Below are 26,774 nucleotides of genomic sequence, written 5' to 3'. Positions count from 1 at the left end.
CCTTCCGCCCTGTCCTCTCGTGGTTGCTTGGCGTACTGAGTCAGACGCACAAAACTGGATGTTCTGAATGTTTCAAGACAAAAGCCACATTTGGAGCTGTCGGAATCGATTAATACTGTTGCAACACTATTACACATTTATATTTCGATATCCTGATCCTGAACTCTAATCAGCCAATTAAGCAAACGAGGGGAGGGGAATGAGAGGCTCGTTATAAATAATTATGAGAGAAGCCAACAGCCACAGAAACCAAGGGACGTAGAGGATTTTTAATTTATTTATTTCGTGCTGTTGTTCGATTTAGAATATTACTGAATATGTTATCACTCAAAGCTAATTGATTAGAAAAGCAGAAGAAAAAACAACCACGTGCCGCCGGTGGGATCCGAACCCACGACCTCCGAATTACGCGCCCGGTGCTCTACCGCTGAGCTTCGGCGACGGCTGTCAAACCTTCTGCTTTCGGGGGTATTTATGTTTACAAATAACGGCGTTCTTAAGCGGCGGACGTAGCACGTCCTAAGTTACCGCTGATGTGACGTAGAACGCCATCGAACGGCGAGGGTGGAAGCTGTGTGAGAACCCTCTTATGCTTCCTATGGCGTCAAGGCTGCTTGAACAGAGGCCCTCGCTAAGCAATTAAGCAAACAAGGGGAGGGGAATGAGGGGCTCGTTATAAATATGAGAGAAGCCAACAGCCACGAGAAACCAAGGGACAGCCAAGTTTTATGTGGCTTATTCCCGCGCTTTTCAGGTCCTTCATAATCATTGTAACTCTGTGCTGAAAATTTCGGCATGGATGTTCAGAGACAATAGTTTACGACAATGGTTTTCAATTTTTATCATTTGACACATTTCATTTTTATTGCTGCCGTTATTTATATGTAACGGTATGCAGAAAATTGTGGCATGGATGTTCAGAGACAATATTTTACGGCAATGGCTTTCAATTATTATGATTTGAGACATTTCATTTTTATTGCTGCCGTTATTTATTTGTTTCTTCATTTATACATTTGTAGTTCTGCAATGGTATCTTTACCCGGCTGATTTGCATCTCGTGGCAACTCAGCATGTGTTACTGTTCGTGCTCCTGTGGTTTTCGTTCAAAATTTACTAACGATTTTTAAATCTTAGTTACCTTGGTACCTTTTATTTTCCAACATCAACTTTTACCTCGTGCAGTTGCGGGGTCTCTGTCTGTGCCCTTCTCAGGTACAAGAAATATTACTGTTTGTTGCCGCAATAAATTAAATTTTTCACTCGGTCCTCACTTGTCAGAAAGCGCACAGACTAAAATTCGATAAAAGGAATCAGGTTAATCACAGCGCTGCGCACCGAGCGTTGAGGATACTCTAGCTTCATCCATTCTTGATAACCGTCCTTTCGTTAAATGTTCAGCTCAGGTTCACATCGACAAATTTAAAGCGGAACATTTATTTCATGAATGTTTCCACCGTTCAGGCAAATACCACAGAATTATGCGTTCCTTGAATTCCAGAAGGCTCATTAGGATGCTGAATAGTCAATCGATATAAAAAAGCTACGGGGACTCTTAACATCGCCCTAGGAGTGCAATCATCAGTTTTCTCATTTGTTGAAGCTCCTTTTGCAACTTCCGCACACGTTTGCATCAGTTCATTTGGCCATGATCGACTGCTAGCTGCAGTAGCTTGTACATCGCATTCTTTTTTTTCGGATTGTATGACGTCCTACCAAGGAAAAGTGCAGGCAAAAAATAACGAAGCGAATAGATGGCGGGCCACTCGTGAACTAAAGCATTCTTGTTATGTGTAACGCCTACAGCTAGGTCGCCTGAGGAACGGAAATGGCGCTTTCCTCGGGGCAGCCTTGGTACAATGCAAGAACGCTCCCCCTCAGGTACGGCGGGTCAGCAGAGGACAAGGCGGCGAGACGCGCTCGTGCGAGCGAAGTAGCAGCAGCGTTTGGAGGGAGTGACAAGCCATCCGCACCAGTGGCATAGCCAGAATTATTGTTCGGGGGTGGCGGGCTCATGTTGCAGCGTGACCACATAGAATTTGTGGACGGATCAAACTCAAGAACAATAACTGCATTGTCATTGTGCATTAGATAACGCTACGCAATGTCTAGACAAGTGAAATATGTATTTTTTTAAATAAAAGAATGTAATCGTATGTCTTAAAATTCGTGGCAGATATAACTAATACCAATGCTTGCAAGTTTTTACGTATTCACTAAGGAAATAAAATAGCACACGATGTCTAGAACTATATCAGTCCGAAAGCAGCAAAGGAGTGCATGCCGCTGATATGGGAAACGAAAAGGCCATGAAATCAGCAAGTACAGGACGAATATTATAATGAATCTTTGTCGTTCAAGAACCTTTACATTTTTGTACATATGCAACGGCCAGGGGAAAATCTCAGCGTCGCAGTCCTTCGTTCCAGTGTTCTGCAGCAGCAGCAGCAGCTGTCACCGGTCATGTATTGCGAGTAATTGCAGCGAAATTTTAGTCGCAACTGCGAGAAAATGAAGAAACGAGTTGTGAAAGATATACATTAGAAGTGCGAAGATTAAATCGAGTATTATAAATGCGAAGATACAGCTTTATAAAGGACAAAAAAGTGCCCCCGGAAACAAAGTCACAGCATGTATACACAGAACCTCGCAACAAAGTATTTAAATACACGTATGTATCCATTAAATTGGACGCGCATTCAAAATGGACTGAGGTGTACGTCATGACATGTGCGTCCGCGCAAGCCACCATAGCAAGATTACGTGATTTGTTCGCTCGATACGGCGCGCCGGAGACTGTTGTAAGTGATAACGGCACACAGTTCACCTCATCCGAGCTCCAAGCGTGCATGAAAGAGCACGCCGTTCGACAAGTTTTCACTTCTGCCTATCACCCGAGCAGCAATGGGCTGGCTGAAAGGTTTGTGCAGACGGTAAAAAATGGCTGAGGATTAACTTGGTTAAGCCTGGAGAATGCGAAGCATCATCGTGTCGCGTAATTTGGAGGCGCACAACCACAGCGACGGCGCGAGGTGGGCCCCCGTTTCACCACTGTCGTGACGTCATCGTGTCACGTGGTGTGACGTCATGTATCACGTGATTTGGAGGCGCTCAACCACAGCGACGGCGCGAGGTGGGCCCCCGTTTCTCCACTGCCGTGACGTCATCGTGTCACGTGGTGTGACGCATGTATCACGTGATTTGGAGGCGCATAACCACGGTGAAGGGCTGAAGTGGTAGCTAAAGTAGCATGCTTCGCATAAAAACGCCTTACGCAAAGGCCCAGCCACAGAAAGCCTTGAAGAAACATTATCCAAGTTCCTGATGGCATATCGGAACACACCGCATGCGACGACACTTCAGACACCATCTTATCTTTTCCTTGGTCGTGAGCTGCGCACTTGTTTGGACGCTTTAAAGCCCGCCCTGTCGCGTACAGTCGGAGGAAGCCAGTTTCAGCAAACGATGCTGCGAAGTGCTGATCATACTGTGTTTCAAGTGAATGAACAGGTTTTGGTGCGCAATTTCAGGAGCGGACCAAGGTGGCTCAAAGCAACTATCGTGCAGCGCACCGGGCCAGTGTCGTACGAGGTCAAGGTGCAGACACCCCACGGATCCTGCATGTGGAGGCGACACAAGGACCATTTGCTACGAGCCTCGGCTGCGAACACGCCGTCACCATTTGCGGTGGGGGAGGAGACCGACATCTGTCATCCAGAAATTTCAGATTGTCCGCCACCCTCATCAACCGCTGTCTCCGCAACTAGCCCTGCACCCGTGGTCAGCGGAAACAGCCCTACGAGGCGGTACCCTCAGCGAGTCAGGAAGCCGCCTGACCGATACCAGCCATCGTGACTCTCCAAATTGCGGTGGAGGAAGTGACGCGTGCCGGCGTTCTGTGCGAGCCGAGAGAGACGTGTGCCGGCGTTTCGTGTCTACCGAGTGAGACGCGTGATGACGCGCCAAATGACGTCAGCAGTGGCTCTACAAAAGCGAGCGCCTGCATGAGCGCCGCGGCAGAACGCATCTCAGCTGTTGCCCAATAAAGTGCTACGCAGCGTTCTTATCGCTTCTTACTTGCCGGGACCCGCGAACACCGCAGTCATCTCCTTCACCCGTAAAAGTATCAAGTCTAGCTATACTTATACCGTATTCAAAATGATCTACTCTCTCACGTATCACATTACAAATACCTTGGCGTTTCTTCATATCTTTCATGTCATTCGATATCTCATCCTTATGCGCCGTCACCTCCAAGTCATTAATCTCCGAAATCCACCATCTGATATTCGAAAACTAGCATAGCTCACTTTTGTTCGTCCACAACTTGAATTTTCTTCTTTCATTTGGTCTCCCTGTCACAATAACATGATCACCACGTTAGAATCTATCAAAAACATGGAAGCGCGATTCATTTCACGATACTACAACTACTGTTCAAGCGTCACTCAGATTAAAAACGATCTTTGGCCACAATCACAAAGCACACGCCGCCACCTCACTCTCCTAACGCTATTTCACAAATATGTACATACACTTGAATAGAACAAGTTTCACCTCGATGTCTCAGCCCGCACGTTGAAAAGATTATGTAATCAGCTCAGTTTCGCAAGGATATAGGTGATACATTCGGTGTCAATTCATCCGTACTACCACGAGCCATGAGATTACGGATTGACATAACAGACAACATCGCTTCCACATCTAATCTAGATTCTTTCCATACCTAACTCATCACACATTTCACTGAAACCGTCATTTAGCACGCCTTCGTTCAAATCATTGTTATCTCTTATTTTTTGTTCTTTACTTTGCTGCAACTGTCGTGCCATTTTGATGTTTTCTATAACGTTTCCTTTTCTTTTCACTCCTATATGCTTGCCTTAGTGGCGCTACGCTACTCACTGTTACCACGTTCCGCCAGCACAATATCCTTTATTGCTGGTATTTATTTTGATCGGATGTTTTAGGGGAATAGCTTTCCTTTGTAGCCGTATGGCTGCGCTCGGGTGGATGTCAACGACTAAGTACTCCTATTTGGTATTTATTTTGGGTCGCGCATTTTTTCTTTTATTTCCGCGTCTCTTCTTCTTCTCTACTAATTTGTTGATATGATGTTTATCATGACTGTATGTTTCCCTTTTGTTTCCTTTGGTTATGAATGCAGAGTATATTATTTTTACGCACTACTTACGCAATGCCCAATGGGCCTCTAAGGATTTCAAATAAATAATTAAATAAGCACAAGCGACGCCACTGGAGCCTCTTGTCAATTCTGGGAACGAAGGTTGTCTGCTTTTTGGAGGGTGCGACCCAGGAGACTGTAACTGCGAATTTGGCAACATCCCGCATTTGCATCGTGGGGGAGCGGGAGGGCGATGCGAATAACTTAATAGACAGTTTTAGCTGTGCGTCCGCAAGGGCTTAGCGTACGCAAGGAGATTGCGGGGACCGTAGTGCGCATGCGCAGAACGCAAGCGCGATCCGTGCGTCTTGCGTACGTACGCAAGCCAGCGGACTTTGCGTTGCGTTGCTTGCGTGGCTTGCGTGGTTAACGTGGCAACATGGTGGCGCCCTGCACGCCCGCTTCGGACCAAATACTGCATCGCCGGTGCATTTTTCGACGCGATAGCTAGCTCTAAACGGTTGTATTCACTTTTATTTTGTGCATTCTCATCCCTCCGTAACGATATATGTCACAAATAGTAATCGTTTTTTAGATAAATCCAAGAATTTCTTGATGTTAAGCCTAACTATCTACGGCGTACGCTGTCGTCATAGACACGACCTGCGGTAAAGTACTTCTCCAACTTTGCGCGAGAATTTATATTTTCATTTGATTCAATTGATTTACATTAAAAAAGAAACAAAGCCTTCGAATACAACCACCACTGCCATTAATAAAAGCGGAAAAAGTTTCCTCAGCACACAGTTCACAAGCTTTGACTTCCTGTCGCTAGATGGCGCCACTGTGCCCGTTCTGCGAAGAATTTCAGTCGAGATTAGACGTAAATCAGAGAGCTGTTGGAAGATTAGCACTAGGTGCCCACGGCAAAACCACAAACGAGGCAGTACAAGGGGATATGGGCTGGGCATCGTTCGAGGCACGGGAAGCTAAGAGTAAAATACTATATGAAGAACGCCTGAGGAAATTGGACGATAACAGATGGGCAGCTAAGGTATTTAAATATTTATGCAGAAAGAACGTTGACTCACAGTGGCGGAAAAGAACTAGAAAACTAACCAATAAGTATGCCGGTCATGAGGACGGAGAAAGAAAGAGCATTAAACGACAGGTTAAAAACGCGGAAGTTAAAAATGGGATGAATTCAATGGAAAAGAAACATAGTGCAGAACTATATCGATTCTGGAAAAGGCAGATCAGGAAAGAATTTTTCTATGATAACTCAAGAGGCAGTGCCCTACTTTTTGAAGCTAGATCAGGGTGTCTTAGAACGCGCAGCTGTGCAGTGTGTGGTAGATCTGTGGAAACAATTGAACACCTCATAATCAAATGTGATGGTATCCATCCGGATGTCGATGCAGGCACAGTCACTCTTTCTGAGGCCCTAGGGTTTAAAGATAACAATGGTCATGTAAATAAATCTGCAGTGGAAGTCAGCAAAAAGCGATTGGAGGATTGGTGGCTGAAAAGCAGAGATGTGGCATAAGGTTAGAATTGTAGGAAACCGTAGGCAAAGGTGATGAAGAATCTTAGTGAGAATTGCCAACACCGTAAACAAACAAAAAAATAATAATAAATAAAGAAAAGCTGAGCGTGGTGGCCATTGCCGCCACCCCGTTTCAAAGGGGGCGCTCCTATCCATCCATCCATCCATCCATGCGAACGAGGGCTGCACGGCGGATGCGGCAAACCAGGCGGCGGTTGCAGCGACGAAGCGCCGATTGACAGAGTGGTGGACGCTGGTGCGACACTAGAACAGTACTGTTTCGTCGGTATTTGCGTGTGTGTTTGCCGCTTCGCGTTTGATAGTAGTGTTTTTATGTGTGTGTATATCCAGCCACCTTTGGTAGGCGCCCACCCGTTACAAAGGGAAGGCTACATCATCATCAGCAGCAGCAGCATCATCATCATCATCATCATCATCATCATCATCCCGGGCGCTCCAAGGTGGATGTAGAATGGTGGCGAAGGCTGGGCCCCAAAATCGGTTTAGCGCGACTGCAGCACAGCCACTTTGGGCGGCCGAAACACTCACATAATAAAATTCAAAAGCACAAATTAAAATGCTATAAAACAACAAAAATAAATGAATATTTTAATGCCACGTTTTATAAGTTACGTAAACTATTTCAGCTAAACGTTACGCCGAATTCTGTAATTTTTTTCAACGCTCTTGTTGCGCTCTCTGTTGATCAGTGTGCGGTGCATTTGCAGCGCGACTTTGCAGGCCTAGTTTCGGTACCCGGCCACAGTGGCTGCGGCAGCTTGCGAAGCGATTTGTTATCTCCAGCTGCCTGCTATGGCACGCCTTGGAAAGCGTGCAAATTAAGCTCGCCGGTTTCGAAATGGCCCCTTTAAGAAGTTTTTGTCGTCCTTGCCCGTCGCCTCTCTGTCACCGTTTGGCAAGATCTGCACCCCGCTGCACCGCTGCAGCGTTTGCTTCGGTGTACGGCCAGTGCGAAACCTATTCCCGAGGCTTCGCGCTCATCGCTTCGAGCGCTTAGCTCTGCATTTCAAGATGAGCTTGCGGCATGTGAAAAAACCTTGCTCCGTGGCACATTGTGACAGCATGGGTTGTACCGTGAGTGTCTTACCAAGTTACTACACCGCTTCCCTCTGGACTTTCGCAGGTGAGCTCTTGCCGTTGTCGTCTGCTCTATATATGCTTTTGTCGGGCTTTCCGCGCCTATCGTAGCTGTAACCGTTTCTTGCGCACTTGGCTTCATGTTATCGGGATATTTTAGTAAATTGCAGGGCACGCACGTGCAATCATAAGATGTGCAAAAGACACAAATCATTTGTCTTATTTGTAGCTAGTTTCGTGCAGCCGACTGTCATCAACATGAAATTGATACCGGGCTCTCATGAGCAACCTCGTGCCTTCTACTTGTCGCATGGTCAATTTAAAACCAACTGCGCTGCATAACAGCTCTGAGCATGACATTAATGGTTTTGCAGCACCGTGAAGCCAATTTGAGGATCTCCTCGCAACTGACAGTATCGAAACTCAACCATGTGCATGTGCGCCGCATTGACTGTGCCTTAACTGAATTCAGCCAGCAGTAGTTATTGCCGTTTTACGTATACATGACCGTCAATGTAGTTTTAAACTCATTGCGCTGCATCGCTCTCGTCACTCTTTGAGCATAGAAAAGCAGCTTGCCGCGTGGTATCAGGCGAGCGTAACCGCACTCTGAGGCTTGGAGGCTTGGCGCGAGCATTTTCTGCCATAGTTATAACGTACTGTATTTAGGTGAAAGGAGTCTTGGCGTATTGACGTTTGGAGTATATGGTATTCATTTGGGTGCAGTTGTATAACGTGGACGCTGCATCATGTCCAGGTGCAAATCGCGGGTGCAGTTCTGCCGCAACCTCAGCCTGGAGAAGACGCCGTGCCAGCCGCGAGACCTGAGGACTTTTTCCAAGCACTTCGAACTGTTTGTGTATCTGCGGTCAGGACGGCTGCGTCTCCATGCTGTGCCTACTCGAGGAGAAAGTGGCTGTATTGAATGTCCTTGCACTTCACTTTAAACTGCACTTCATGTATGTTTTAGTTTGATTAGAATTGCTTCAAATTACTTCGGTTAGCGACAAGAATCAGGTCTCGAGGTTGTGCGCAGGCCCTACGTATGGTGTAATGCTCTAGCGTTGAGCAGATTTGTTGATGCTAAAACTTGTTTTCAATATTGTCATGCAGGTGTAAACATAGCTGCTATATTCTTTCAGTTGAAGAAACGAAATGTGTGAAGAGTAATCCTTGTGTGCTGCATGGTCTATGTGTTGATGCGCCTACTTATGTCATGTCATGTTTGCCTCAATGGAAGCTGTCGTAGCATTGTTTTCTATACTTTTCAATTTCCTACTTGGCAACATTCGTGGAACTTCAGGGCATTTTCCTATCCGCACTGTGACCATTGAGATGAATAGCCAGCTTAAAAAAGCTGCTGCTTGAGCTGCCTGTGACGCGCATTTTTTGTTGGCGTGCTTTATCACTGTATTTGTTTGGTTGCTGTAATAAACCATAAATATCAAAACCATACTTGCCGTACACTGTATTCCAAACTGTGCATTTGAGCCTGTGCTTTGTGCATCATACCTTGATGTACTCAAAAGTACTGGCACCAGTATATTCACCAAGGTTTCCACTACGAATCATGCATCCTTAGCCAGCGTCTGGAAGTGTTGCTGCCTTTCTATGCTGCCTTCTTTGCCAGTGACTTTCATTTGGTTCCCAATTGCACATTAACAAGGCCATAACTAGCAGGAACGCGAGCACATTTGACTGGCAAAGGTTCGTGCGCGCTGAAAGGCAACCTTCTAGAGATACCGGTTCGAAAATGCCGGTCCTATAAAAAGACCACTTTATAATTCGCGCCAAAGGCATACGTAAGCGTGACGTCATTCAACGTCACTCATACGTAGGTTGCCCCCCGAAATGGGGGCGCGGGGGTGCCCCATGAGTCGCCATTTTTTGGACCAATGGGCGTCTATGGAGCCTTCGCTACCATGGTATATCTACCTTGGGCGCTACGCTAGCCACTCCCAACTAAAACTGTCGTTGCCAGGACGGGTGGCACTGCGCGTAAGGTGCGCCCGTAGCGTACGCACAGCTTTTGCGGACGCACAGCTAAAACTGTCTAATGTTGAACAGTGACTTTCTCAAACACTGATAAAAAATTATAAATGCAATGTAGCTTCCATCCTTGAGCGAAGAGTGAGGAAAAACAATCTGCTGTTGGAATTTTTTTCTTTCTTTATTACCATAACATGAATTAAATGCGTATGCGTATCAATTAAATCATACGCATAAAGCACAAAAAAAGTCACACACACAGCGGTGATGTTCCACATGAGGAATTTCCTGTTTTTCAGGGAATTTCGGGAATAAAATACGCCTAAAAAGGAATCTTCACTTGTTCTCGGGAAATTTTCTCGTTCCAACCGACTGGGTCACATTGGTACACTGCTGGAAGGAGAAAGGGCTAAAAATGTCGATTTTCGGGCCTAATTTCGGAAATTTTTGGTTACGAAATGGAACACCACTGCTAACCGCAAAACAGAAGCATTAGAACAGAGCTAAGCTTATGTATGGAACCATCGAAGCACTTTGAATAATTTTCGATACATGCACAGAAGCATGAACAAACTGCAGGGATTCCTAGAGGCTCTCTGGTAGAAATTAGTCCCGGATTCTCGCCTCGAGTGGATTAGACTCAGAAGATCCACCTTAGTTTCAACCGAATTATGTCCTCGCACACAAAGCCTTCATTCCAGAGTTGCCTCAGCCTAAGCGATGGAAAAGGAAAAAAAAGACTCCTATGGTCCGCAATTCGTCATCCCTTCTTGGAACTGACAAATGTATTCTGCTTCCGTCCGAATATTTTTCTAATCCCGATGGATGTATGAAACTCAGCCCAAGTGCTCCTACGGCTGGAGGCAGCCAAAGGTCATCGTTCCACAGCATCCGCACAGTCACTTGAAGCAGACAGGTTTGGTCGATATTTGTGAGCACAGCTACAGGTGACACGGAGCAGCCTAGTTGCCGTACCTCCTCGCACCTAAACTCAGCATAAACGTTATCCAGGTATTTATCTATCAGTGATTCGAACCCCGTTATTGACGACTCGCTGACAGCTATTCGTCGTTCTTCGGCTGGGAGCCCGGGGTAGATGCGCTTCGATGACGTCTGGTTATTTTCTTGCGTTCCGGATTCTGGTCCGTCGGCGGCAGCGGATAAGGACCCATTTCTCCCTTTTTCAACCCTCGCTGGTTCATATTTGGGTGTTGCGTCGGATGTCTCTGTGGTGCTCGAGAGATTGCCAACTGCGTTGCTCAGTGCTGTCAGATTTGACGTGTTTTCCTCATTAGGTGTGGTAGCTCTGGTGTCGTTCTCTGTCATTCTGCTATGGTCTTGCTTCATTGCTGCTTCAAGTAGTCCGAGAGCCTGACTGAAGGTATGCATAGTGTCAGAGAGCTTCTCGAGTGCGTCGCTCTGTGTTACGAGGTTCCTGGCCAGCTGCTCCACACACGCCTGCTCTTTTGAGACTTGGCCGGCAGACCGCAAAGGCATAGACTCGTCTATGCATCTGGACTCGTCTTCACATTCTGCACAAAAATGTGACATGGCGCAGTCCGTTCTCAGATGCGTGCACACTTCGGCGCAGCGAACCCGAGCCGTGCACCTGGGGCAGAAAACTGAGCGGTGCTTGCACTCCTCATTGAAATGGCGAATGATATCTTTTGTAGTCACCACTGCCTCGCAGCCATTTTCTGCGTTCCGGCACTTCACCTGCGTATAAGAAATGTGCGAAGAAAATGAACAATATACGCTTTGTTCGAGATTATACTTTCAGGACTTTTTAAACACTAAGAACCCTGCATACTGTAAGAAAAGAACTGTAACGCAATCAAGACGTACACAAGAGAGGACCACACAGGACCACACGAGACGACCAGGCCGACATAAACTGAGTGCATATTGGTCGTCGTAACCTAACACTTGACTGTAATAAGTAAGTCAGCCAACCTTTAGCACGACATTTAGCATGTCTACTTCTTTTCAAGACTTAGCGGTGGCCACATTAAAAAACTGTGCCATTTGGCAGAATTGTAGCACACCGGTGTTAAAAGTTTAACGCTTCAAAATTTGCAATTAAATTCAAGCCAATATGCATACAAAATGACAGGCCATGCTCTGCAAGAGCAAGGTCTGCATGCGCTAGCGAGTTCTTGCATGCACTAGCGAGACTAGCGAGTGCTTGGCTATTTTTCAAACCACTGCAAAAACCTGTTGTTGGCCATTGCAAACATCTTTTATTCACTCTTAACTTCGATTGAACCACTGCCACCACCGCCTTGCTCCGAGCCCTGGACTAGGGGCCAGGCCACCCGACTTCTGGGAATTAATCTATTCTAAATGAAAGTTTTGTCTCTCTCTCTGCGACGTGACGGAGCAGAATATAATATACGGGAAGCAAGGTTGCGATAGCACGGGTGTTGTGACGTCGCGAACCTGTCAGTTCGCCCTAAGATTTCGGCCTTACCGCCAGTCAACGCCAACCGCGGTTTTTCTGCGACACGGGGCCTTTAAAGCTCGCGCGTTAAGAGACTGCCGTTGCGCTGTTCCACGCACACAATGTAGCTGCCTCTGCTGCGTCGTTGTACAACTGCGTCGGCAGTACGCTGCTGTCAGAGTCACTTTAGGTACCGGCGGCAATGTGCACGGCTTGCCGGAGCAAAGAGGATACATGCAGCGCTGCACATCCTACTACACTGCGCACAACTGTCGCCTCCGCCGAGAGAGCGCGCATCGCTGCCGCTGGCACGAGAGTTACTGAATAAGTGCCGAGAATTGCGCATTGTTTTCCCTGGGCCGCTAGCGCCTCTATTAGCCATACACGATCACATCGTTGAAAGGTATCAAATAATTTTGGAGAAGGAAACTCCGTTGCACTCGGCCGTTGCTGGCAGTAAATTTGTACACCGACTGTACTCGTGCTTTGCGGCAGTTATTTTTTTTTCTGTCGCAGAGCACACGTCTGCTGAAAATGGTGTTTTATTGCCAATAACACGCAATTTTGTCCCAAGTGTTCGCTAATTGTTGAAAGAATGATCGGGGAGGCCACCAGAAAACGCTTGTGATATGCATATAAATTGACAGGCCATGCTCTGCAAGAGCAAGGTTTGCATGCTCTAGCAAGCAATTGATCAGACTAACGAGTGCTTAGCTACTTTTCAAACCACTGCAAACACCTTTTGTTGGCCATTGCAAACACCTTTTATTCACTCTTAACTTCACCTGAACCACTGCCACTGCCGTTTTGCTTGGAGCCCTGGACTAGGCGCCCCAACCACCTGACTTCTGGGAATTAATCTATTCTAAATGAAAGTTTTTTTCTCTCTCTGCGCTGTGACGGAGCAGAATATAAAATACGGGAAGCAAGGGTGTGATAGCACGGGTGTTGTGACGTCGCGAACCGGTCAGTTAGCCCTAAGTTTTCGGTCATGACGCTGGTCAACACCGACTAGCGCGTTGAGAGACTACCGTTGGGATATGCCACGCACACAAGGGGGTGATCTCTACTGAGTCCCTCTACAACAGCAGCGTCGGCAGCACACTGCTGTTCGAGGCACGATGTACAGGCGGCAATGTAAAGGGCCTGTCGCAGGCACATCCTACTATACTGCTCACAACTGTCGCCTCCACCGAGAGAGGGCGCCCATGCTGCCGCTGGCACTGGAGTTACTGGCTTATAGAGTTGCGCGTTTTTTTCCCTGGGCCGCACGCGCCTCTATTAGCTATATGCGATCACATGGTTGAAAAGCATTGATGTATTTCGGAGACGCTAACTCATTTGCATTGTACACCGGCAAATATTATGTACAACATCTTTCCTCGTGCTTTGTGGCAGTTTTTTTTTTTAGCCGTAGAGCACGTGCTCTCTGAAAACGATGTTTTCTGATCACTAACACGCAATTTTATCACAAGTGCTCTCTAATTGTTCAAAAGAATAATCGCGGAGGCCACCAGAAAAACGTTTGTGATTTGTGACGTTTACACAAGATGGCGTCACCCATTCAGAAGACGAGTATTTTGTTCGCAGATCATTGAGGTAGGCCTCGTTGCAGCCGGCGCATTGCTAGTAAGCTGTATGATTCAATGCGACAGAAATTTACCTAAAATAAAGCAAGTTCGGCTGCCAGAAATAAGCGGATTGAGCCTGCACTTGCTCCAACTCCTGCACGTATTCCACCTCCTGCATTCAAGAGTTGCGGATTTCCCTCATAGTTTGGATGCTTTGCGGCAACAAAGCAGATCTATGCGCAACTCTAGGTACTTATGCAGTAACTCTAGCGGCGGCTGAATTTCGATGGAGGCGAAATTCTTGAGGCCCGTGTACTGTGCGATGTGAGTGCACGTTAAAGAACCCCAGGGGGTCGAAATTTCCGGAGCCCTCCACTAGCCCTCCATTTTAAATGCCCGTAGTTCATCCGCTCTTCTAGTGGTTTTTGGTTTTGGTCTGCTGCAGTGTATCGCGGACCAGGTAAGACGCTTGAGTGAGTGCTCGAAATACGGTATGAAGGCCACGCTACGTGTACACTTACCTGTGCCTCCCCTGTTGTCTCGCGTGCATTTACTGTAACGATATACACTCCCGCATAAAAATTTTCTTGGGAATAGGTACTTAGTAAGAAAAAAACCTACCTCGGAAATATCCTTCGCCTGCCAGCAATGGGATAATAAAGTTGTACGTAAATGTTTCATCGGAATCAGTCATTTAGTGAGGAGCGAAACCTACCAGGCTTTTAACACTTCTGTCCGATAATCTTCCGCATTCGTATAGTCGCTATAAGAGCATTGCACGGGCCTTAATTAGTCACGCGTCCCGAGCCCGTCAACCTTTTTCGTTACCCGCCCCAGCCCGGCCCGATTTTTTCAATATAGGCCCGAACCCGGCCCGGCCCGCGAGGTAGACATGCCCGGCTCAGGCTCGGAAACCGCCCGAGTACTAAATGCACATCGGCAAAGCCAAAGCCTTTTGTTATACTGATCTCATTTAGAAAGAAAAAAGCGGCTACAAAACTTTTAAAAATGGAGATAATGGCGGCATCACTGATGGCAACGTTAACAAAAAAAAGACGTTTTAGCATTAATAAAAGAGGTTATCAGAGATTTGCTCGCATTCGTAGCCTCCTCCTAACTAGTTAGGCGTCAAGGGGAAGCGAGAACGCGGAAGTGATGTGACAGGAAACGCGCGACCCACTTGCGATGGGCACTATCTCGCATACCCACAGCTACTGGTCATATTTCGAGAGTAAACGCAAGCCAGCGCACGCTAGCTTGGTGTTTCCATCAGCGATGCCTACAGTGCCGTAACGATGCATATCGGCGCGATAATTCTGTTTTTGTCTTTTTCTGGAAGAATCTAACGCGTGCGCTTCACCATGTCAGAGCGCAGTTTTATCTACGCATGTATGTCTAACTGCGGCATGCGCTCAAATTTAAGGAACGTCACTCTGCAGTTAGACGTGTGCCTTGCGTCACTTACACGTTTGCGTGCATGCAATCACGATGCGCTCAACGCAAGCGCCGTCATATCGAGCTTACTGCGGCCATACGCTCGATCGCGAACAAACCACTGCCCAGCGTAGCTTAAAAAAAAAAGGAAAACTCAGCAGCTATTGAAAGCCCCTCACTTAACTCGCAAAGTCTGGTCGATGGCGTTGCGTTAAAATTCGGACGGCCAATTCTGTGTAACCAAACCTTCCTCCGGCCCGCGTCGGTTTTCGATGATGGATCGCGAAGAACCGCTTTCCACCGTCGTGACGGTTCCTCCACCCGAAGGCGCGGCAGCCCGTCACGCCGCACAGATAGACGGCTTGAAGTTGGGTGACTGACACACGTTCCGAGCAAAACAAAAGCCGCTGTTCATCACAGCAAGCAAAAGCGCAATAACAGCAACGACGCCTGGACAACCTACGGTGCGCGGTTGGAGCGGACAATATGGCGTCTGCGGCCGCGAAAAGCGCGGCTTTAAAGGAATTTTGCGCGTGAAACCACCGACCAATGGGAAGAGGCGATGGGCGCAGGAGAGGGAAAAGCGGCGCTCTGCAAAGGTTGTCCTTACCTTAAAAATTTCCAGGCGCTTTAGGCAGCATGCCCAGCGGCGGTGGGCGCGCACTCCAGTAACGGTAACATGGTACACGGTACGTAGGTATCTGTTAATAGACGCCTTTAGCATACCGTGTAGTGTGTTACCGTCGCCATTGCCGGAGCACCGGGATCCCGCCCACTGCCAGTGAGCACGCGCTGATTGGTCCTGATGCTGAAGGCGTGCACGCAGCTGCAAGGCACCTGGCGCCCTCTAGCGTTATCGAGGGGATCTGCGCATGCGCAGTGGCGGTGGGCGAGCTGCCAATATTCTGCTAATTGCATGCTAAAGGCGTCTAACTACTAGCGGTCCACGCGACGCGTGCAATGGTAGGAAGCATGCCATGAGACGGCGTCAGGCGTCTCACCGAGTGCTAGGCGCTTTGGACTGGGGGTTTTTAAAACTATCAGTCCGGACAATTCACTTCGAACTGCCAAAATTTTACATAATTTCCACCTGATTTTACACTGATGTGCAGAAAAGCACAGTCTATTCACTCTTATTTTTCTTATTTTTTAAATACATTATTTCATTTCCGTAGAAACACGGTATGATGAGCGAAATCTCGTACTGTGGTCAGAGCAATTCTCTAGAGCAACCGAACGCCGCGATGTAGCAAAAACAATGTGAAATTTTAAGCAGGTACTCGGTTCCGGAGAGTGATGGCTCTGGAGTGAAGGCGCATAGACCAAGTTGCCTTGAGAGTCGCGTTGTGCCACGGAGATCTCTGCCGCCTGATGCAAGCCAGGCAGAAAAGCGTGACAACCGCTAGAGTGGCAATGAAATTTTTAACGACTAAATTAGGTGACATGTAATAGCAAAAACGATTGAAAACGAATCCTGAACGACACGACTTGCTCTAATAAATTTTCGTGCCAAGCTGTTAGATTACTCGCAGTGTTTACATCCCAAAGGGTATACCGACGTTTGTGCATGGACAACATGGGAATCTAAGTCACAAAGGAGACTAGATTATGTGTTGTAATTCTACGATAACGAAGCGCTTTTAATCTCCAGAGATAGCTAACGCCGCTATTTGTATTTACCGCACGCGGATGCTGCCCGTGCGGATATTAAATGGTCCACTCCGGCGCTAGACAGGTTATATACTTATGTGAATAAATAAGTTAGCGAATAATGGTTCCGGCCTCTAGGGATTTGTTTTCCTCTGCAGAGCGCGCGAAATAAATCTCAGGGCAACGATCAACGAATGCATGGCGTTCAACTTTCCGCCCAATTGCGTCTTCGCAGCTGTCGTGGCGTACCGCGGATAAAACTTCCTGTGAGGCCGGGCAAGTTTTTATTTTCCAATTTTCCATGACTACCCAGCTGTAGTCGTAGCAATCCGTAGGCTGAACTTTCAGAGATTCCGGTCAAATCTCGCGGTTGGACTGAGGATAAGGAGCACCGAACACCCCCCACCAGTAGAAATAGAATTAAGTTCCTCACGTGAGCACTTCTGAGCTACAGGAAGCTTGCTTAAAGTCCGATAGTAAAAGAAACGTACTCAAACGGCCACTGCGTCACCGCTCGCCATTTAATCGCATTCCGAGACATTCAACTTTCGTTATGAGAAGGCGTCGTCATCTCGTCTGCTTACATTAAACTTGCAGCCCTTATTGCATCTAAAAACACCAAGAATCCGACGCGTAAAACCTGAACAGTTCGCCCTGGTCACTCACCTCTTTACTCACCAGCTCTTCAACGGGAAAATACGTCCAGTTCACTCCTTTTTCCGGGCACAGGAGGCCATCCAGGGGACACACGGGCTCGACGCCCTCCGTGCACTGCTCGTAACAGGACATGCAAAGGATGTGCTCGCAGGCAAGGACTGCCGCCTTTGACCGCACCAGTCCGCAAGCACTGCACACTCTGACTCGTAGAGGCGACTTCACGAAGCGCAGAGGCCTCCAGTCGAGCTCGGAGGTGAAACCGACCAGCGTGTAGGACACTTTTCCATGAGGCATCCCGTCCTGCTGTCGTCCTAGTGCTGAAGACGATGGAAATGCTGTGCCCATCCGAGAATGCTTGTCCCGCTATCTCTGTCTCTCCGTCTCTCTCCATCGATTTTGTTTTTTGCCCGTCGTCAGGCTCCGATCGATGTGAATAGCCACCGCGTATACACCTGTCCCAGTTCCTTGCCACGTTGTGAATCGTCAACACTTTCAAGTCACTCTTCAGACTGCTACCCCGCAGGCATGCGCATATCTGCCGCTGAGCAGAAATGATAATTCGTTGATCACCGACATTTTGACCATAACGGGAAAGAGGGAGAGGATTCCCGGGGCTTTGTTAAGGTCTTCGTCCTTGTTTCATTTTTGTTTTGCAGGTACGTGTTTCTTCAACAAAGATTGCGTGGTGACGGGAGCGCGAAATAAGACGTCACTGCAGTTCCGTGACGCCGTCATGTTGTGGGATAACCGCGTACCCCATTTCCTCCGCCAGCCAGCGGCGAGCGTGCGAACGCCACATGGCGAACCGCGCGAGCCAACCGGGAACGGAGGACGCCGCAGCTGCTTGTGCTCCCGTTCTTGGAGGCCACCGCGGGGTGGCCGCTCACGTAAGGGGAAAGCGTGAAACACTGCGCAGTGGAGAGCGAACGACAGCCACCCCGCGCTGTAATCGGCAGGCAATGACAGCAAATTGCCCGGGCCGGGGCCGTGGTCGACGCAGGGGCAAGCCCAAGCATAAGATGGCGCAGTTGGCCGCATACTTTGTGTGACTTTTGGAACACTTCCTTCGTGTAACTTATGTGTGCGCATGAGACCCCCGGAACTGCTTGCACTAACGTAGGGGGCCCTAGAAGCGTGTTTCTTAGAGCAACGGCTGATGTAATGTTCGGACCTTCGCCAATAAACCCAAGGTTTGTACATACCGAGAACGGCATGTGCAACAATTTTGCTAGGGCTGGAAACTGTATGCACAGAAGGTGATGAGCTGACCATGCACAATCCCATTCCATGCTATAACGTGGTTCATCATCATCATCATCAGCCGGACTACGCCCACTGCAGGGCAAAAGCCTCTCCCATGTCTCTCCAATTAACCCTGTCCTTCGCCAGTTGCGGCCACCGTATTCCCGCAAATTTCTTAATCTCATCCGCGCACCTAACTTTCTGCCGCCCCCTGCTTCGCTTGCCTTCTCCAGCAATCGACTCCGTTACCCTTAAGGACCAGCGGTTATCTTGCCTTCGCATTACATGCCCTGCCCAAGCCCATTTCTTCCTCTTGATTTCAACTAGGATGTCATTAACCCGCGTTTGTTCTCTCATCCACTCCGCCGCTTCCGATCTCTTAACGTAACACCTATCATATGTTACGTGGTTAGCCTTACAAAAATAGCACAATTTATTTCTCATTACACTTCTAGGAACTGCGTATTCCTCAGCCCTTTCTTGAACCCTAGGTCAAAAAGAATTGCTACTTAGGCTTTTTCTCAGCGCACTGAAATGTAATTAGTAAAGAAATCTGTCTAATATTTGCAATCTTTTCCAAAGTAAGCAAGCAGAGGACAGCAGTACACTAAGCGAACTCATCTGAAAGCAGCATGGATTGCTTTTAAATGCCAGGATATTTTATGTTGCATTATTTTTGGTATTTAATGCCAAGAAGTTACACGTGGGCTATGACAAGAATCGTAGTGGATGACTGTTGGTTAATTTCGATGAACGAGGTCTTTGATGCGCACTGATATCACGCAGCATTGGTGATTAAAAAACCCGAGGTGGTCACAATTAATCCACAGGCCTCCGCTACGTTGTGCTTCATAGACAAATGAATTCACGGGGCCACTTCCTACACTGGTCATTAGGGAGAGATGTTGTCACAGTGCCCTTCAGTATCTGGAAGAGTGAGAGTGAACGCGATTGGTGTAATTGGCGAGTGGGAGTTCCTGCAGATGTTAGTTTACCCTGAAGAACTTGGCACTGATGGAGATCGAAAATGGTGCTACAAATGCAACTGAATCGTTTTGACTCGCATAGAGAAGCATTTCAAATTGGCTTTCTAGGTCGTGATGGAGCCTATGTATTTTTCGTTCAACTGTTTACCCTGAAGAACTTGGCACTAATGGAGATCGAAAATGGTGCTACAAATGCAATTGAATCGTTTTGACTCGCATAGAGAAGCATTTCAAATTGGCTTTCTAGGTCGTGATGGAGCCTATGTATTTTTCGTTCAACTGTTTACATCGCTTGCCGAGCAAGCAGCTAAACTGTTACATACTTTTGGCTAGTAGCGTGAGCAATAGCTCCTAACTCCTGCAGGTAGCAGGACTTGGAAGGTGCTAGGTGCTGAAAGTTGGAGAAGACTGAAAGGTGACACTATACTGAATCTTGTAACGTACTTGCAGCAGTAACTTTCTTAGCAGCCATCACAGAACGTGTCTCAGCGACACCCTTCCGTGTGTAACCCATAAGAAATGTTAGGCTGGTTATTCAACGCTCGCAAAAAGCAAATAGGAATTTTGTTATTAATTTTATTTTATTCTACCTCAATGCCGCAGCAAAATACATGTCGAACCTATGTCAGGCCTATATGCTGGTTCAGCTGCGACGACCAGGCCGGCATGCCTGGTCATTAAGATATGCTCCACCGCAATGCATGAGAGAGCAACTGGAAGCATGAACGATCTGGTTCCGGGCGAACACTATTTATGGAAGACACGGTGACTCTAAGCAAGAGCCGAGGCCGCAGCTTTGTCTTCTCGCGAAAGTTCGCGTACATGGAGTTTAAACCACTGCGGGTTCGTGGTTAGCGTGAGCCGAACCATGGAGACGATGGCCGAGTGGAGCGCACTCTCAACTTTAATGAGAAAACGGCTCACAGCAAGGAAAATATCAACGTTCGTGGAGCCGGCTTTGGCACATGGCAGAAAATCCCACATATGCGTCATGTTAGCATGGAATTACGCTGGAGTAATATTTCGCGTTTTTGCGCTGCAATCGAACGACCGAAGACGTGGTGTTTGTCGTGCGCGTAGCAGCACAAGCAGTTCGCTCGGCTCTGCGAAGCTTTTGGTAGTTTAAAGCCACATTCGCGACTTTTGAGGAAATGGAATTGTAGAAGGTGGCCATTTGGCAAGACAACGCAAGGACATCCTGAGTATGACCTCAGAATGTATGGCCTGAGTATGACCTCCTGAGTATAAACTCAGGATTTCCACGTCGGAATGTTCAGACATCTTCAGGCTTTCTAAACTGGTCCTGAAGCAGTCCAGCTGGGATCCATTTTTCCATCCGTGTCGCATGCTCAGATCGTTTTGAGGATTTAGGTTGGGGACATTTTCAGTGCTACTTCTGAATTTGTACCAAGAGCTTTTTTTTTTCGTAGGAGTGCTGTAGTCAAAGCTAATATGAAAGAAGCTAACCAGAATAAGCAAAAAAGGCGCAGCACGGGTTTACTGTGCCCAGTGCTACAGAGAGTTATAGCTCTCTTTTCCCTAAATCTAAAGTTGAATGGTCCAAAAATGTAAACAGTGTAACCTCATGCAAGCATCGAAAAATATTTCAAGATAACTCCTCAAGGCGCCTAATTTTCACAGGCACATAATATGTCTGTGTACACACTTTTTAATGAACCTACAGTTCTTAATATTGAGATCCTGAGTGCATGAGGTAAAGTTGGTTTGATCTCAGTCCCACGATGTTGTTCTGCGATAGGACGATTGTAGGATATTCAAGGAATTTTCATCCTCCAGAAGCCCAGCAAAGTACAATCTGAGGACATCCTCATGACGATAATCTAAACCGCGGAACCTTATGGAAAGCATGCAAAATTATTGCAGGATATCTCCTCAAGGCACATAATTTTGGGGTCGCAATGGTCTACTTGATTATATGCATGTACAAGCGCGATGGAAAGAAACACGAGAAGAGCGGAGCCTAGGCGCTCTGCTGTTCGCGTTTCTTTTAAACACGCTTATACTTCAGTGGTAACAAAAAGATGCCAGATTTGTTTGTGATGCATTCTAGGACGACTCTAACGTCTTTTTCTTACCAGCCAAGTAAACACACCGTCAAAAGAAATTCGAACAGCGGTGCACATAGGCACCGTGCTGTTTGCGCTTATTTGCATCGTGATTGTACAGACGTTTTAATGAACCTAGAGATTTTAATTAAAGAGATCCATGGAGCGAGAGATGAAGCTAGTTTGATCTCAGTTCAGTCCCACAATATTCTCCTGCGATAGGACGATTGTAGGACATTCGAGGAATTTTCATCCTCCAGTTGTCCAGCAAAGTACAATCTGGGACACGCTCAAGACGATAAGGCATCGATGCCCTTCAAAGGTGCTCAGAATTGCCTCTTCAGAATAAGGACGTTCTGAGCATTTGAGGACATCCTCAGGACAATTAGTGCTGCCTGGATTATATCTCTGGCTCTCGCTCAATAGATGTGGCGACGACGAAGTTATGTCGTGCACTCGATAGCGAGACCAAATCTTGTGCTCATCTGAGAATATCAAAGGGCTGCCACATGACCTGGAATTTTTTTTCCCCAAGGGCCTTCAAGGTGCACTGAAGAGGAATCTGAACTCGTTCTTTTTTACCGCTGGAACTCCATCTACACGTTCCGAGTGTTCTTGGAAACTTTGAATTATGGCCCTGTGCGGCGATTTCCCTCATTTAATTCCGATTAAATGCCCCATCTCCCACCTTTTTTTTAAGGAGTTTACCAACGCATGGGGTGCCTTTCAGGCAGTCGCGTGGCAACTTTGCTTTCGCAATTATTTTGTTTCTTTTAGGTTTCCGTGAATAAATAGGTCTAGTCAGAGACTACCTAGTTGAATATTAGGCCCACCGAAGTGAAAATACGCGTGCACTCTTTGCTTTCGCCGATCACTACGTATCACTCCGCCGATGGCAGGGCAACAAGCCGCCACGGGACTGGATGAAAGGTTGGTCGACTCCTCCCACCATTTGCGGGGAATTAAAAATAAAAGAAGGGTTGAGCTCCATGTTAATCTGCTTTAAATTAGGGAACTGGCCGCACAGGGCAATAATTCGAGGCTTCCAAGAACGCTTGGAACATGTAGACCGAGTTGCAGCGCTAAACATACGAGTTCAGATTCCTTTTCAGTGCACCTTTAAAGCTAGTTTCTTTAAACGGTACATGATGATGCTAGATTTTTATTGGTGCAAGTGCATCTAAGGCGAAAGAGCGCCAGACTCGAGGTTTTTGGCCAGCTCAGGCTAAAATACGGCACATGTTAAAATCAACTCCAGGTGTATAGGGCCTACGAACAGTTAGCATGTTCATGATTATGGTGTGTCATGAGGATGTATAATTGAGGTGGAATGGCCTAAAGTGGTGTATTCACCTTTCTAACCTGGGCGCTGCCATATTGTTTCCGGCGGCGGAACCGGTTTCCAGCAGTCCAGAGAGGAGGCGTTTCGCCGCTTCCACCGTGCTAGCGCGAGGTGCCCACTGCAGTCCAGGGAACAATATGGCAGCGCCCAGGGAGCCCTTTTTGGAAAGGTCTATAGCACCTAAAAGTTGTGGTAAGAGCAGTTATACATAAAAGACGGTAGCCTAAACATCGGTCCTTGCTTAGGCAAGAAGAGCGACGCATCTAGCAGCTCAGCCTTCTCAGCATTGAGGAGGGGCTGAGGTTACTTTAAATAAGAGATATCTTGCCAAAAGTCTATTTGTCTAAAGCGTTTGAAAGCCCTATCCAATAAAACGTGCGGTCATCACCTGAAAATAAAGAAGGGTGCAATGGTTTTTTGAATGTGGACAGTTCTGGGAAGTGTCGTCTTTCTGTCTCCGATCTCGGGCACATGATTGATATGTGCACAACTGAGATGTGCGGTCCACATCTCGCCCACTGTTGTGCCGGTGTAGCGTTTAAAAGATGTGAATGTGTGATGTATGTATATCCTATCCTCAGTCTGCAGATAGCACCTTCTTTGAATCAATTTTGTTCATCTCTGGCATATCTTCCAATGCTTGGTTTTATCGTGTGTGGTTTGTTTTCTATTTGTCCCAATCCTGCAGGCATTCTTTGCGGAGTGCACTCCTAATATGAGGCCTGAGTATGGTGTGGAAGTTGGTTTACATGAATAAGACTCAGTTTGGCAGCTGACGCAGCAAGGCTATCTGCTTCCTCATTTCCTTCTATGTCAAAGTGACCTAGTACCCAGCATAATGTAATATTGAGGTTCAGTGGGCATGCAGCCATAAGGCATTTCAAGAGGGAATTCATAACAGGGTTTTTACAGGGTCTCCCGGAGGACAGGGCCATAACCGCACTTAAAGGATCTGAATAAATAACAGACGTTGGGATGTTCTTTTGTAGGATGGATCTGACAGCCAACAGGATACCATGACATTCTGGATTAAATATTCTTGTGTGTCTATTCATTGTTCTCGTTTCGGAAGATTGACAGCTGTAAACTGCACTTGCAACTGAAGAAGTCTTGGAGGCATCAGTGTAAAACTCCGTGCACCAATACTTTGCTTGTTGGGGCATGAAGTGCTGTTTTATGCCTATTGGCAACCCATGGTTGCCAGCCTCACGAAAAAAAAAGTATCAGTCAACTGGAACTTTAGACGGTTCAATTAAGAGCCACAGATTTTATGGAAAAGATCGGAGGAGGCCCGTCGAGTGCAAACTATGGTTCGCTTGGCATGGAATGACCCCTTTGAAACCTGCCACGCTTAGGTTTGCAGGTGTAAAATTCAATGTGTTTGAAGGTGGTTGATAATTTAAACTCGCTTACGTTATTTATGTTAAGATCAAAAACTCATGAAGCAATTAAGGTTTCATAGCTAATGAGTACATTCCATGGTAGAAGGCAGGGATATATGTGCGGCAAAACAAGGCTATAACAGCCTTTGCTGCAATATGCAAGTGCATCAAAATAACTGCGCCTTTTATAACGAAAGAAAATTCTGCCTTACAAAAAATGCTACTTGATCACTCAGAGTCCGAGTTTTATGATTCACTGCAAAACACAAAAACAGTTTTATTTCACACTCAATCTGCTCACAACAAAAGTGATGCGCACAGGTCAGTCGATATAAACAACAGTCAAGATCCACTTTAAATTTCTTGAGGTGAAGTTTCTTCCACAAACACCACTGGCCTTCAGGCATTTGCACGAAATCAACTCCAGTGTTATCCTAAGCTCGTCTTGATGCACATAGCCGTCACGTGCAAGGTCACACAGATTAAACGACCCTTCGGTATGATAAAAAGGCTCGTTCGATGAACCTATGGGCCTTCGTATATATGCGCATAAAGGAGAGGGTTTAAATTCGGGCTGCCGTTTTGTCCATTCCTTCGGGTGCACCACACTAACCCTAAATCTGTGTTGAAATGGCCATTAAACTACGTCGTCCATGCTGCCCTTGTGTAGCTGCAGCCCCAAATAAAGCAACAGATCCTGGTTGTTTTACTGAGCACAACCGCAGGAGACACGCGGTAGCCACACAGGTATAATAGGCGGCGGATCCTAGCGCCACAGCTGTATCGTGGAGCAGTTGAATGTTTCTGATAAAAAAATTGCACTGTGATGCTCTGTTTTCAGTCTGACGAATGACTCTGTTCAATTGGCCCAATGCCCTTCTGTTCGCATTTTTCGCTATCCTTAGCTTCATTGATGGCTGCAGCAAGCCCTGAATAGCAGTCGTGCCTCTGTGCCGTTGCTTTTTCAAATTCACCTTTTATTTCTTCTCCTAATGATCTTATTCTCCTCGAGAGAGTGTCGGCTACCTCACTTCTAGCGATCAAGGATCCTTCTATTTGCTCTGGTGCGGTTATTTGGAGAAAGCTTCCGTTTATAGTGCCGTGGCCTTCTCGGGCTCCTTCAGAGGGTTCCTGCTTTATAGCTTTACTGACAGCGTTTACATTTTGCGAGATCTTGTTCAGTTGGTCGGCTCGTGCATTGCCATCGCTAAGCAATTGCTCCAGAAGTGCCCTCATTTCGGCTGTGTGCTGATCTAGGGCTCTGCTCAGAGCTGTCAAAAGTGATTCGTCATGATGCCCAGTCTGCCCACCGTGTTCTGAAGGTGGACGAATTGTGTGATCTGAACAGCCAGATCTGAGGTGCGCGCACACCTTGCGGCAAAGAACAGACGCCGAACACTTTGGGCAGTGAACAGAGTGGTGTCCACAGGCGTGCTGGAAGTGTTCGGCGATGTCTGAAGCAGCCATTACAGCAGTGCAACCGTTCTCTTCATTCCAGCATCTGACCTGCATTCAAAGCGGTAAATGTTAGTTATTTAAATTACTAAAGGTGCAAGCGAGAAGAATAATGAAACATCAAGATGGGATGGCCTTGTCACCCCCGGTATATGGCTTCGATTATTCAAATTAAAATATAAACAAAAACGTCTCCTCCACGCTTGTATAGGGCAGGAGGAAGATGCCGAACTGAAAATGACTCAAGTTATATAAAAATGACTCAAGACAGCCGCAAAAAATTAATAAAATGTGTGCTCACAAACAGAATCTTGACTGGAAGAGAAGGAATCATAAGTGGAATTTTAGCACATTTCCTCTGCAACGCTAAAATTGATCGCCCCTAATTTTCATCCTAAACAGTTACCGTAGGGGCACGACGCGGTTCCATTAATCTCTTCAGCAGCCTGAGGTCCTCTTTGCAGATCACTCCACAGATATGAAAACTTCTTTATTACATTATTTTGTCGTCTATCTCATCTTATTTTTTTTTTAACACACAAGGCGTCCTTTCAGCCAAGTGGAACAAACCTTCCTCACCGGTCCCAGTGGTTGAGGAGTAGCAGTTCGAGTCACGGACTCGCATCTCGATCATTTTTTCGTTCTTCCAGGCACTACGTAATGGTGGTGGGATTGCATCACCACAAAGTAGACCCATGAGGAAATGTTAGCAACGTCATCACTGTTTCACTGCGTCATTGTTGTCTGTGGTTTGAATTACCCGCATGAGGTTGTGCTTGCTTTTGACGTCA

The 26,774-nt window shown here is 46.9% G+C and overlaps 1 pseudogene; it reads right to left on the bottom strand.

Moving 5' to 3' along the window:
- Positions 1–24,850: 24,850 nt before the first annotated feature.
- The window catches only part of LOC149329192 (uncharacterized), a 46,035-nt pseudogene continuing 44,111 nt past the window's right edge, over positions 24,851–26,774 (bottom strand).

Source organism: Amblyomma mixtum, chromosome 9 (assembly GCF_055824585.1).
Source record: "Amblyomma mixtum isolate Tamu chromosome 9, ASM5582458v1, whole genome shotgun sequence".
In the NCBI taxonomy this organism is placed as follows: domain Eukaryota; kingdom Metazoa; phylum Arthropoda; class Arachnida; order Ixodida; family Ixodidae; genus Amblyomma; species Amblyomma mixtum.
The sequence above is the reverse complement of the archived record's forward strand: the minus strand, read 5'-3'. Positions and strand labels throughout refer to the sequence as shown.